The following is an 11,456-nucleotide window of genomic DNA, read 5'->3' on the forward strand; positions in this document are numbered from 1 at the left end:
AGTGTTTGTGTGATATCTCGTGACTTGAGCCGGGGGTCTTTCGGAAACAGCCTTTCTACTTCATCAGAGGTAGAGGTATGAACTGCGTACATCTTACCCCCCAGACCCCACTAAGTGGGAATACACTGGGTTTGTTGTTGTTGTTGTTGTAGTGTTTTTCTATGTATAAAAAAAGCATACAAAGTTGTACAAGTGTTCTGTTTACATTTCTATTAAATTTTCATGTTTTAAATATTTTCAAGTTAGTTGAGTTTGGTGCTAGGTGCAAATGGCAAGTTATTATAAAAAACAATTTGAGAATTTTCTAAAATCAAATAGTTGGATATATTAGGATATGTAGTACAATCAAAAAGTCAATTAAAAGAAAGGTTTAAGTTAATGTAAAATTAGTTTTAGTATGTTTTAAAAGAATATTTTTCTATTGAAAGATTAATTTAATTTTGAACTTTTCATTATATGTTTATGATATGATTTATAACCACCCAAACATGTTTTATATTTAAAATGATAAGTTTCATTTTTTCTTTTTAAAAACTATGTTTAATCAAATAAGTTCATATAAAGTGAAACGAATAAAATATTTATTCTTTTCAATTTTCACCCAAGATTCCCAAATGCCAGAGGTCAATCCTAGCCAAAGAAAATAACAAAATTTACATCGCTCTTATTCATTTATCTCATTTTATATGACACAGTTAGTTAAGGATTTAATTTTTTTTTTCAACTGATCAGAACTTTTTTAAATACTTTCTATTAAAAAAAAATTGATTTGTCGTTTGGAATTTTTTTACAGGTTTATAAATATTTAATTCTTCTTTTAATATTTGAGTTGATATAAAAAAATTAAATAATTTAATTTTTATTTTTTTTTAAAAAAGGTATTTTAAAATACCTCATATTTTCCCCCTTTAGTTTTCTCACCCTCTTACCAGTCTTGAACCCATGACATAGCAACAAGAATTGACAACTTTAGCCACTATGACCAAGGGAGACTGGTGCTCTTCTACCAACATATTAATTTATTTGTTGAATAAGATGGGCTATATATGCCAATTTTTTTGTTTGGTTTCACATTTAGTGTTCGGTACCTATATTTGAGTTCGACTAATTCGGATTCACGCTGTGTAGGGCCCTATTTGGGGGAAAACGCTCCCTATCAAAGATTTTTTTCATACTCAGAACTCGAATTCGAGATCTCTGATTAAGGGAAGAGAAGCCCTATATATGCCAATTCAATACATTGTCAAAAGTGGGAAAATACAGACATATAGTATTTATAAAACTGAACTTATGACTTATGAATTTTTTTAATCTTATGAAGCATAACTTATGTCTTGCATTTTTTTTTCTTTTCTAAATTTTCTTTTCCGTTCAAACCTTAGAAACAGTCTCTGGCAGAAATGCAAAGTAAGATTGCGTACAATACACCCTTGTGATGGAGCTCATCCCTGGCAAGGATGTATTGCTTATAGCGAGAGTTTTAGTGCATCGATTTGCCCTTTTTTAAAAATTTTCCTATGTCATGGATATTTTCAAGAACTTTTTTGTTACTTACAAAGGATAAAGATCACAAATGTAAAAGGCAAAAACATAAGCTTCACTATTATAGGAGCTAATTATTTCTCCCATAAATTTTAGTATTACATAATATCCCATTAAATGTGGGGCAAATATATTGTATAGTTGTGATACAATATTAGTTAGAAATACATTTTAGACAAGTAATTCTACAATACATGTTAAGGGTCCAATACATGATTGAGATTTTCAGATACATGATTTAATAGTTTATCGCATGTATCCACGTGTATCTAAAGGTTACATAATGTAATTAATTTGAAATAGTGGGAGAACAAATAAATATGATAAGAATGTTTGGAGATTTATGTAATTTACTTACAAAATACCGCAACTTATTTTTACTGAACTATATAAATTTCTACCCTTTTTATTAATCATCTAAATACTTTTTTTTTTAAACTGCTGGATACATCCACAAACCCATAAATTTTCGTATACATAATTTTAATTACACATCTTCTTTTGGTCTAGTTAATGTATCTCGACAAAATGATTTTAAAAATGATTGTATCTCAGTAATCAAAATTATGTATCTCGACTTCCGAATTATGTATCTGGATGCTAATTATGTATTTAAGCAAAAACTGAATAATTAACTGATTACATTCTCATATTCAAATATATGTATTTCAAACTCAAAATTATATATTCGGATGCTAATTATATATCCGATGATTACAAAATATGAAATTATTTATAAATTTAGAAAAAAGTAGAAATAAACTTGTTGGAATTTATATAAGTTTTACTAAATTGATCCCAAAAATAGGGACATCTTGCAAATGACCCAACACCATTTGGGCTTGGTCTTATTGGTAGTAATTGGACTAGTAGACATACAATTAGAACCATCAAAATGAATTGGGCTTTAATCTAATTAGGGCTCCATAACTATTCTCAACCTTCTATAAATTCATCGAATCTATACATTAAACCCTAATATCTCATCAACACACTGCGCCAATCTCAACTCTCCTCCTTTTTTCTTTTTTGGTTTAATTTTTATCTATATATTTTTGGCTATACAGCGAATGAAAGTGATGAGCATAAGGAATGGTGATGATTGATTGATTTTTTTTTTTCAAATGATCCAAAAATTATAATCCTTATTCGCTACGTTCTTTCTGATTCATTCTCTATTTCAATTATCGTATTATTTGTTATTGTTATTTTTTTTTAAAAAAAAAAAAAAAAGCTTTTCTATTGCACATAAATAGCAATAAGATTTGTACGTTGTTATAAAGTTATCTCCATGTGCTAACGAAAATTTTAGTGCATCTGACTGATCCTGTGTTGTTATTTTCCTATTTTCTTCGTATGTGTTGTAAATTTGTATTTGTTATGCTTTATTTGAGTCGGAATTTATCATAAATCCAAATTGTTTGGACTCTTCAAAATGTTGTTGTATTTCATGTTGGATTTTGTATTTGTTTTAATACTTCTATTTGTGATGCTTTATTTGATTCGAAGATTTATCCAAAATCTAAGTTGATCAGACTCCTTAAAAATTTTGCAGCTTCTCATGTCGGAGCCTTAAAAAATATACTATTATTTTTTTTAATAGTACTTGACACACATCTATAGACGTTTTTAACGAGTTCGACTCAAAAACAATCCAATTTACCTTTGATTGTCATTCAATAGCTCTAAAAGTCAATTGTTCACTCAACGTCAATATTTTTTTATTAGTCAATATTATTTTTTAATAAAAAATAATTTTCTTATTTATTCAATTTCAATATTTTTTATTATTTATTTTAAAATTATTTTTTTTTTTTTTGGAAATAATTACGATAACATTGTGTGCCCATATGAAAAATCTAGGTTATAATTTTGCCTTGTCAAGTACATGATGAAATCATAAAATCTTAGGACACCTTCTGACACAGTACGCCAAATGCTGTGTATGAGAAAGATTTTTTTTTTCTGATACTTGACGTTAATTTTAATTTTTTTTCTCACCTATTTATCTATTTTTGATTAGTTTTTCGTTAAATTTAGTTTAATATAGTTAAGGCAATGATGATTGAAAAATTATACCATCAAACTATGAAAGCTTATCCATAAGCTTATTGATTCATCTTAATTATTGCTTTCTGAGCCTATTTATTTATCTATTTTCACCAACTCCGCAGTCTGGTCCTTTTTGTTGATCTGTTTTTCTATTTTTTTAAAAATATTTTTTCATATATTTGATTTTAAATTATTGAGACGTAGTTATTACTCCTTCCGTTTCAAATTATGTGTCGGTATTACCCTTTTTGTCCGTCCAAAAAGAATGTCGTCTTTCTTTTTACCTTTAGTGGTTCCATTGAATAAATACCGAAAACCCAAAAAAATTGAAAAATCGAATCGAAATTTAATTTTGGTTTCGATTTTTCGGATTGATTTTGATTTTTAATTTTTAAATTTCAATTAAACGGTTTGATTTTTGATTTTCTTAAAACAAAATCGATTAAGCCAAAAAATTGAAAACCGAAATTATATAAATAATATATATTATCAATATATTATATTAATTATATATACATTTTAGTAATCTTGATTCCAACTCCAAGACACCTAAATCCCTAAACAGTAAACATATTATAATTCACTAAGTAATTCGTGAGAAATTTATGAGTTTTGTGTTTATTTTATGGATAGGACTGTTTATGGAAATTTATATATAATGATAAATGATGTTATGTATTATGTTAAGCTTATGATTATTTTATTTCGTTTCATTCATGTTGAGTTACTTATAGTTATTTGTATTTGGGAATGAAAAATAGATTTTAAAAAATTTATTTTTTTTAAAAAAAATCATTAATTTTAAATGGTCAGTTATGAAAAAGAGAGGTTCTCTATTTTAATATTTCAAATCGAAATAAAAATTCGAAATAACCGAGCCAAATTTGAAGAAACCGAACCAAATAGATTTTATTTCGGTTTGGTTATGGTTGTTATTTTTGTCTATTCGAAAATTGATAAATCGAATTGATATTAAACAATCAGATCGAACCGACCGAACGTCCACCCCTAGTTCCACTTAATTTTAAATATTATTACTTTTTTTTTATTTGTTTTTTCAATTAAAAGTTGTCTCACTTGATTTTAAATACTATTATTCGGGTAATTTTGTAATTTTAATGAAATCAACACTTATTTTTTAAATATTATATCCGATCAAATGACGATACATAATTTGTGATGGAGGGACGATACATAATTTGAGACGGAGGGAGTATTATAAATTACATGAGGCAATAAATTAGAGTCTCCGGTATGCTTTATCAATAGTGTATTCAGAGCTGTATGTTGCCAATAATAAAATGGGCTTGATATTATGGCATGAGGATTAATTGCAAGTGTCTTTTTCATTTAAATGCCTCTACATTTCTTAATAAAAAAATTGTCTCAAAATATTGACATTTTTAAAGAATTAATGAAGGTTTTTTTTTGAAACTTTCCCTTGATAATTTTGTGAAAGAATAATTAGTTTTAATAAGTAACAATATTTAATGTGAATTTAATAAGGTTATGTAAATTAATTTGCATTCCTAATTAATTTCTTATTAAGAGTTGTGCAAAAGATAAATGTATCAAATAATAAAAGATGAAGACAAATTCATTAGACTTCTTGTCATAATAGTCTTTTTTCTAAAAAATATTTTGGTATTTTTTTTATGAGAAAAAGGTTAAAAATATCCTTCTACTTTAGTTTAATAATTCCATTTACTCCTAATTATACTATGAGGTTAGAAATATTTCTTCCATTAAGAAACTTAACAAACATATTCCTTTGTTTGACAATTTTTCACTATGGTCTTTTTAATATCTGATGTGGCTTATACTTGAGTGAGGTGGTGTCACGTGGCATTCCACCTCGCCACTTTTTTTTTAAAAAAAAATACCTACAAACCCTTTAACTCCATTTTCTGAGGATATATTAATTCTTTTGGTATTTCACCTTTTTGAGGTATAACAACTTTTTTCATTTTCTTTATTATTTGCGTCTGTTTTTTGAATTTACTATTTATTTTTTGTTATGGTGATTGATCAAGGATGTGATAAAGAATTTATCCGAGTTCTGAACTTTTCATATTATTGGAAATATTGTAGATTACATTTCTCTATACCTGAGATCCTCCTTTTCAATTCATTTCTAGTTATTTGGGATTAGTGAAAGTGAAAAAAGATTTTTGAGTATTATTCAGAAATGAAAACAAAATTTCAGTTAATTAAAACTTTAATCTACGCCATTTGCATTTTTCTCTTCGTTGTTCTTGGGAATTTGTTTGGTTAATTTGAATCAATGATGATTAGTTTAATTACTACGTTATCTTTCTAGAATATCCTATTTATATAGGATTGAAGAAGATTTTTCTAATTGAGATTCAGTCTCTTGTGTTTAGTCTTTTCTTGTTTGTTTTATGCAATATCTTCCTTTTCTCATAAAAGACGTCAATGATGAATAATCCAATTCGTTATCCTTGCACTTTGATTGTTAAATGAAGATAATAATGGGGGAATATTATCTGAGATGCTTTTCTTTTCCTTCTTTCTTTGCTTGCATAGTGTTTTTCACTCCATTCAGAATCATTTTATTGGAAAGCTATATTTATTTCCTAATCAAAATCGTTGATTTTTTGCAAAAAAAAATCTTCTAATTTTTAATTGGTTGATTTCTAGCTATCCCCCTTCAAATCCCCCTCTTTGTTTTTCCTTTTTTTTTTTGTGTGTATTGTGCTTTCTCCTATGTATGTCTGCGTATTGAATCCAGAGGAGATAGTGTGGTGTGGTTTATGGCCATAAAATAGAGTTCAAGAGTTTGTAGGTGTTTTTTTTGTTTTTTTTTTTAAAAAAGGTGGTGGGGTGGAATGTCAAGTGGCAGCCATCTCACTCAAGTATAAGCCACATCAAATATTAAAAAGTCCATGGTGGAAAATCATTAAAGAGGGGTATGTTTGTTAAGTTTCTTAACGGAAGGGGTATTTCTAATCCCATAGTAGAACTAGGAGTAAATGTAACTATTAAACTAAAGCAGAGGGGTATTTTTAACTCTTTTTCCTTTTTTTATTAATTAACGTGTGAATAAATATATATTGAGTTGATTAGTGAAAGTGATGCGAACACTTGCAATCTTGAAAAAATTGATAGATCTTCAAGCTTGTTTCTAAATTTAAATTGTTAAGTGGTGTTGGATTTCAAATAAAATTCTCTATGATTATGTGGTCCAATTCTATTAGCCCTATTCATCGCCATTTCTAATTCATAGGCTCTTACAAAGTCGATTTGATTCACGTGTTTTAGACTCATACTACATTGCCTTTCGAATGTTAATCTTAAGAAATTTTTGAGTGAGATAATTGTAATTATGGTTTTAATAATTTTGAGGGCTAAAAACTATGAAAGCTTATTGATTCTCAATCATTAATTTCGGTGCTTATTTCTACTCAATTGAAACCCTATATTTACACAATATATACAGAGTTTCCATCGGGTTGAAATTGGGTGAACACAACTTCAACACCTTCCTCGTGGGACAATCGAATGATGTTATTAAATGGCTAGTTTTATTAAAACCACGTCCATGTTTGGGCCCATTTCATGGACTTGGATTTGAGGGAATGACTTGGTGCTTGGGTTAGGCCCATTAGTTGAATTGAATGATTTGGACATCTTGAATGACTTGGACATCCTACTTAATTCATATGGAAAATAACATAAATATACATTTTAACTTATCATATTTAGGAAGGCTGAGATGGTTTGAGCATATAATGATGGGCACGGATGCCCCAATTCGCAAGTGTGAGAGGCTAGCTTTGGATGTCTTCAGGAGGAGTAGAGGTAGACCGAATAAATACTGGAGAGATGTGATTAGATATGACATGAAGCAACTACAGCTTACTGAGGACATGGCCTTAGATAGGAAGGTGTGGAGGTCGTGAATAAAGGTAGAAGGCTAGTGTGAGTGTGTGAGTTGTAACAAGTAGTTAGAGGAACTCTTGTGTAGTCGGGTTAGTAATCCTAGGACTGTGTTCACAGGTAGGAGCCTCTAGTCAGGAGAGTTTGGGTGTGATGGGTGTCTTTGGCCTGTGAGCATATGTTACTACTAGGTGAGTGTCTTATTTCTTATTTCGTATTGCGCTTATTTCTCTTATTTCTATTTTTATTATTTTGTATTCCTTATTTTTGTTATGTCATCCATCCTGCTTCATGTTTCATTACGACCTTGTTTACTATTCTTTATCTTGAGCTGGGGGGCTATCGGGAACAACCTCTCTACTTTCTCGGAGGTAGTGGTATGGACTGCGTACACTTACCCTCTCCAGACCCCATTTTGTGGGAATACACTGGGTTTGTTGTTTATCTTATCACATTTACACAAATTTTCATCTTTATAAAATAATTATAAAATACCAATTAATTGTGTATCTTTGTTGGATGTATTAATTGTACATCTCCATAGACCCAAAATCGAAAAAATATGTTGAGAGCTAATTATGTATCTCTATAAAGGAAAAAAATATATTTTCGTTGGATGAATTATAAACTAATTATACATATCTCGACAGATTCAAAATGAGATTTAGTAGGGAAAATAACATAAATATATAGCTTACTTGCTATATTTACATAAATTTTAACTAAAAATTATAAAAATTTCAACTAATTATGCTTTTTCCTTGAATGTATCGGGAGCTAATTATGTATCTCGACATATTCAAAATAAAAAAAAAATGTACCGAGAACTAATTATGTATCTTTACAAAGAAAAAAAAAATATTTTCGTTGAATGTATCGAGAGCTAATTATGTATTTCGACAGACTCAAAATGGGATTTCAGTAATTATGTAAAATATTGAGATTTTATGTAATTAAGCTTCAAATTGAAAGCTAATTATGTATCTCAACATATCCAAACCGAAATTTTCAGTAATTATGTCAATATCAAAATTTTTTATAACTAAATTTCAAATTATCGGAATTTATATTCTAATTCTTAAGTACTATCTTCCTCTTCTCCAATTTCATTTCTAAACTTTTATTGTACTTTATTGCTGCATCTATTTGATCCACCAGTGCCATTATTTCCTACAACATTCAAATGTATAGGTTTTATGACTACTTTTCATCGAATCCTTAGTCGATTTTATATTGTATGGGGTCACAACTTAGTATATATACTTATTTAGTGATTTTATATGAATTGGGCTTTAATCTAATTAGGGCTCCCATATTCTATTCTCAGTCCTCTATAAATTCATCAATTCTATACGTTAAACCCTAATTCACACACTACGCCAATCTCAAAATTTCCTCTTTTTTTTTTTGGTTTAATTTTTGTCTATACTTTTTTTTTTTCTATATGAAAGTGAGGAGCATAAGGAAAAGTGATGATCAATTGTTTTTTTTTTTTCAAATGATCCAAAAATTATATCTTTATTCGCTACGTTCTTTCTGATTCATTCTTTGTTTCAAAGAACTTTTCTATTGCACGTAAATAGTGATAAGATCCACATACACTACTAAAAAAAAGGAAAATCGACCACAAAATACCGATCAAAATGTATGGTTGGTAAAAGCGTGGTAGCTTTTTAAAACTGACTACGTGTGGTGATTTTTTTTTTTAAATATATATATATATATATTTAAAATTCAATTTTATTTTTAAAAAAATTAAATATAAAAAAATTCAAAATAAACTGACCACATATGGTCGATTTTGTTTTTAAATTAATTAATTAATTTTAACAAAACCGATCACAAGTGATAAATTTTTTATTTAAATTAAATAATTAATTGTAATAAAACCAACTACATGTAATCTATATTTTTATTTAAATTAATTAATTAATTTTTATTAAACCGACCACTTTTGATCGATTTTTATATTTAATATAATTAATTAATTATATTAAAACATCTTTTTAAAAATCGATCACATGTGGTCGATTTTTTTGAAAATCTTTTTAAAAACCGATCACATGTGGTCGATCTTTCTGATAACTTTTTTTGAAGAAAATAACAAATTATAATATGCTACATTCCATACAAACAACTAGGGGTGACAAACGAGCAGGTCGAGCCAGATATGGGCTGATAAAAATGGGTCAAACAAAAATAGATAGATTATCCAACCCAACCCGTATTTGATATGGATAAACCCATTGGATAATATGAATATCCATATTATCCATAGTCATAGCAAATACACCTGCACTTCAAAACACGATTCTTTCTGCTGCTGCTGTTTGTTTTTGCTCCAACTATTTTTACATGGAACTAAAATGAACATCTAATCTACACTACATAAGAAAATCTACTACTCATGATACACCAACAATACTCATCAGGAACAAGCAAAATGAAAAGAAACTGACAAAGTGATAAATAATCTTTCATCCAATCGTCTTTGCAGGCCACGGTACATAGCTTTTCGAACTAGAGGAGGAGTATCTTCAGTTAGTACCTCTGCATCCAACTTCTCAATATGCTGCCATATCTGTACATCATCAAACAAATGACACAAAAACCACGATAAGAAATTGTAATAGTAATTCGCACTCATAAAGATAAGTAGTTACAGCTCCTACATCGAAACTCTCGGCATTTACAAAAAAAGGTCGTTCTTTATGGAAAACTCATCATTAATAAGGAAGAAGTTTTTCGCAATGCCCCTCTTTGTATTAACAAGGCAAAGACTAAAAAGGAGGGCAGATGGAAATAAAGAAGTCACCGTTCACAGATTAAAGGGAGAAGAAGTCAGACTCGGCTGCTGGAAAATGTTAAAGCCAACAGAAGTCATTGTAGACAATCTTTGTGATGTATTGAGTGGGTTAAGATTGAAAAACAGGCACCAGAGGTTAAAGAAACTCACTTACAAACCAAATTACAAGTATCAATTCTTGAATTTGGTTATGGTTTCCTTGCTTTAACTATACGCATCAAGAAGTGCATCATTTCTTTAGACAGCAACAGAGAAATGATTGCAGATCAGTGTACTATCGCTTCATTTATCCTTCCTAGCTTTTACATCAGTGTACTATCTCCCAACAGAAGGGATTATCTGAGACATTTACATCATTTCAGTATTTTGCAAGTCACACAATAGAGCTCGCACTGGAGTAGCACTTAAGACATCCCGTGCCATTAATGAAAGTTCGGGATACCTTAGCCTATTATCCTTCCAATACACAAGTCCACATTTCAAGTACCTACACTTAAAACATTTTCGACTGACTAACTCACTACTCTAGTGACCACTTAAGTATATTCAAAATACAAGTCCACCTTTCAAGTAACTACACTTAAACATTTTCGACTCACTAATTCACTTCTCAAATGATGACCACACTTAACTAGATTCAAAATACAAGACCACATTTCAAGTACCTACACTTAAACATTTTCAAGTCACTTATTCACTTCTCAAGTGACCACACATAACTAAATTCAAAACACAAGTCCACATTTTAAGTACCTACAAACATTTTCAAGTCACTAACTCACTTCTCAAGTGACCACACTTAACTAAATTCAAAACACAAGTCCACATTTCAAGTACTTAGACTTGAATATTTTTGACTCACTAACTCACTTCTCTAGTGACCACACTTAACTATATTCAAAACACAAGTCCACCTTTCAAGTAACTACACTTAAACATTTTCGACTCACTAATTCACTTCTCAAATGACCACACTTACCTAAATTCAAAACACACGTCCACATTTCAAGTACCTACACTTAAAAATTTTCAAGTCACTTATTCACTTCTCAAGTGACCACACTTAACTAAATTCAAAACACAAGTCCACATTTCAAGTACCTACACTTAAACATTTTCAAGTCACTAACTCACTTCTAAAGTGACCACACTTAAC

The 11,456-nt window shown here is 29.2% G+C and overlaps 1 long non-coding RNA gene and 6 other non-coding genes across 7 annotated transcripts in view; 6 read left to right on the forward strand and 1 right to left on the reverse strand.

Moving 5' to 3' along the window:
- The first annotated feature begins 2,619 nt into the window (after positions 1-2,619).
- On the forward strand, positions 2,620-2,716 carry LOC124888357. Its single transcript, XR_007046483.1, has one exon. It is a non-coding gene; the product is annotated as a small nucleolar RNA R32/R81/Z41 (small nucleolar RNA).
- Positions 2,717-3,422: 706 nt separating this feature from the next.
- LOC124888355 lies at positions 3,423-3,518 on the forward strand. The gene has a single exon (XR_007046481.1). It is a non-coding gene; the product is annotated as a small nucleolar RNA snoR31/Z110/Z27 (small nucleolar RNA).
- A 77-nt stretch (positions 3,519-3,595) lies between these two features.
- On the forward strand, positions 3,596-3,685 carry LOC124888373. The gene has a single exon (XR_007046499.1). It is a non-coding gene; the product is annotated as a small nucleolar RNA snoR116 (small nucleolar RNA).
- A 2,184-nt stretch (positions 3,686-5,869) lies between these two features.
- LOC124888369 lies at positions 5,870-5,965 on the forward strand. The gene has a single exon (XR_007046495.1). It is a non-coding gene; the product is annotated as a small nucleolar RNA snoR27 (small nucleolar RNA).
- A 56-nt stretch (positions 5,966-6,021) lies between these two features.
- LOC124888367 lies at positions 6,022-6,112 on the forward strand. Its single transcript, XR_007046493.1, has one exon. It is a non-coding gene; the product is annotated as a small nucleolar RNA snoR26 (small nucleolar RNA).
- Positions 6,113-8,945: 2,833 nt separating this feature from the next.
- Positions 8,946-9,041, forward strand: LOC124888358. The gene has a single exon (XR_007046484.1). It is a non-coding gene; the product is annotated as a small nucleolar RNA R32/R81/Z41 (small nucleolar RNA).
- A 638-nt stretch (positions 9,042-9,679) lies between these two features.
- LOC124888115 overlaps positions 9,680-11,456 on the reverse strand; it is a 3,734-nt gene continuing 1,957 nt past the window's right edge. Inside the window, exon 2 of the long non-coding RNA XR_007046087.1 lies at positions 9,680-10,075. This is a non-coding gene — a long non-coding RNA (uncharacterized LOC124888115). The remainder of the gene's footprint in view (positions 10,076-11,456) is intronic.

Source organism: Capsicum annuum, chromosome 10 (genome assembly GCF_002878395.1).
Source record: "Capsicum annuum cultivar UCD-10X-F1 chromosome 10, UCD10Xv1.1, whole genome shotgun sequence".
NCBI classification, from domain to species: domain Eukaryota; kingdom Viridiplantae; phylum Streptophyta; class Magnoliopsida; order Solanales; family Solanaceae; genus Capsicum; species Capsicum annuum.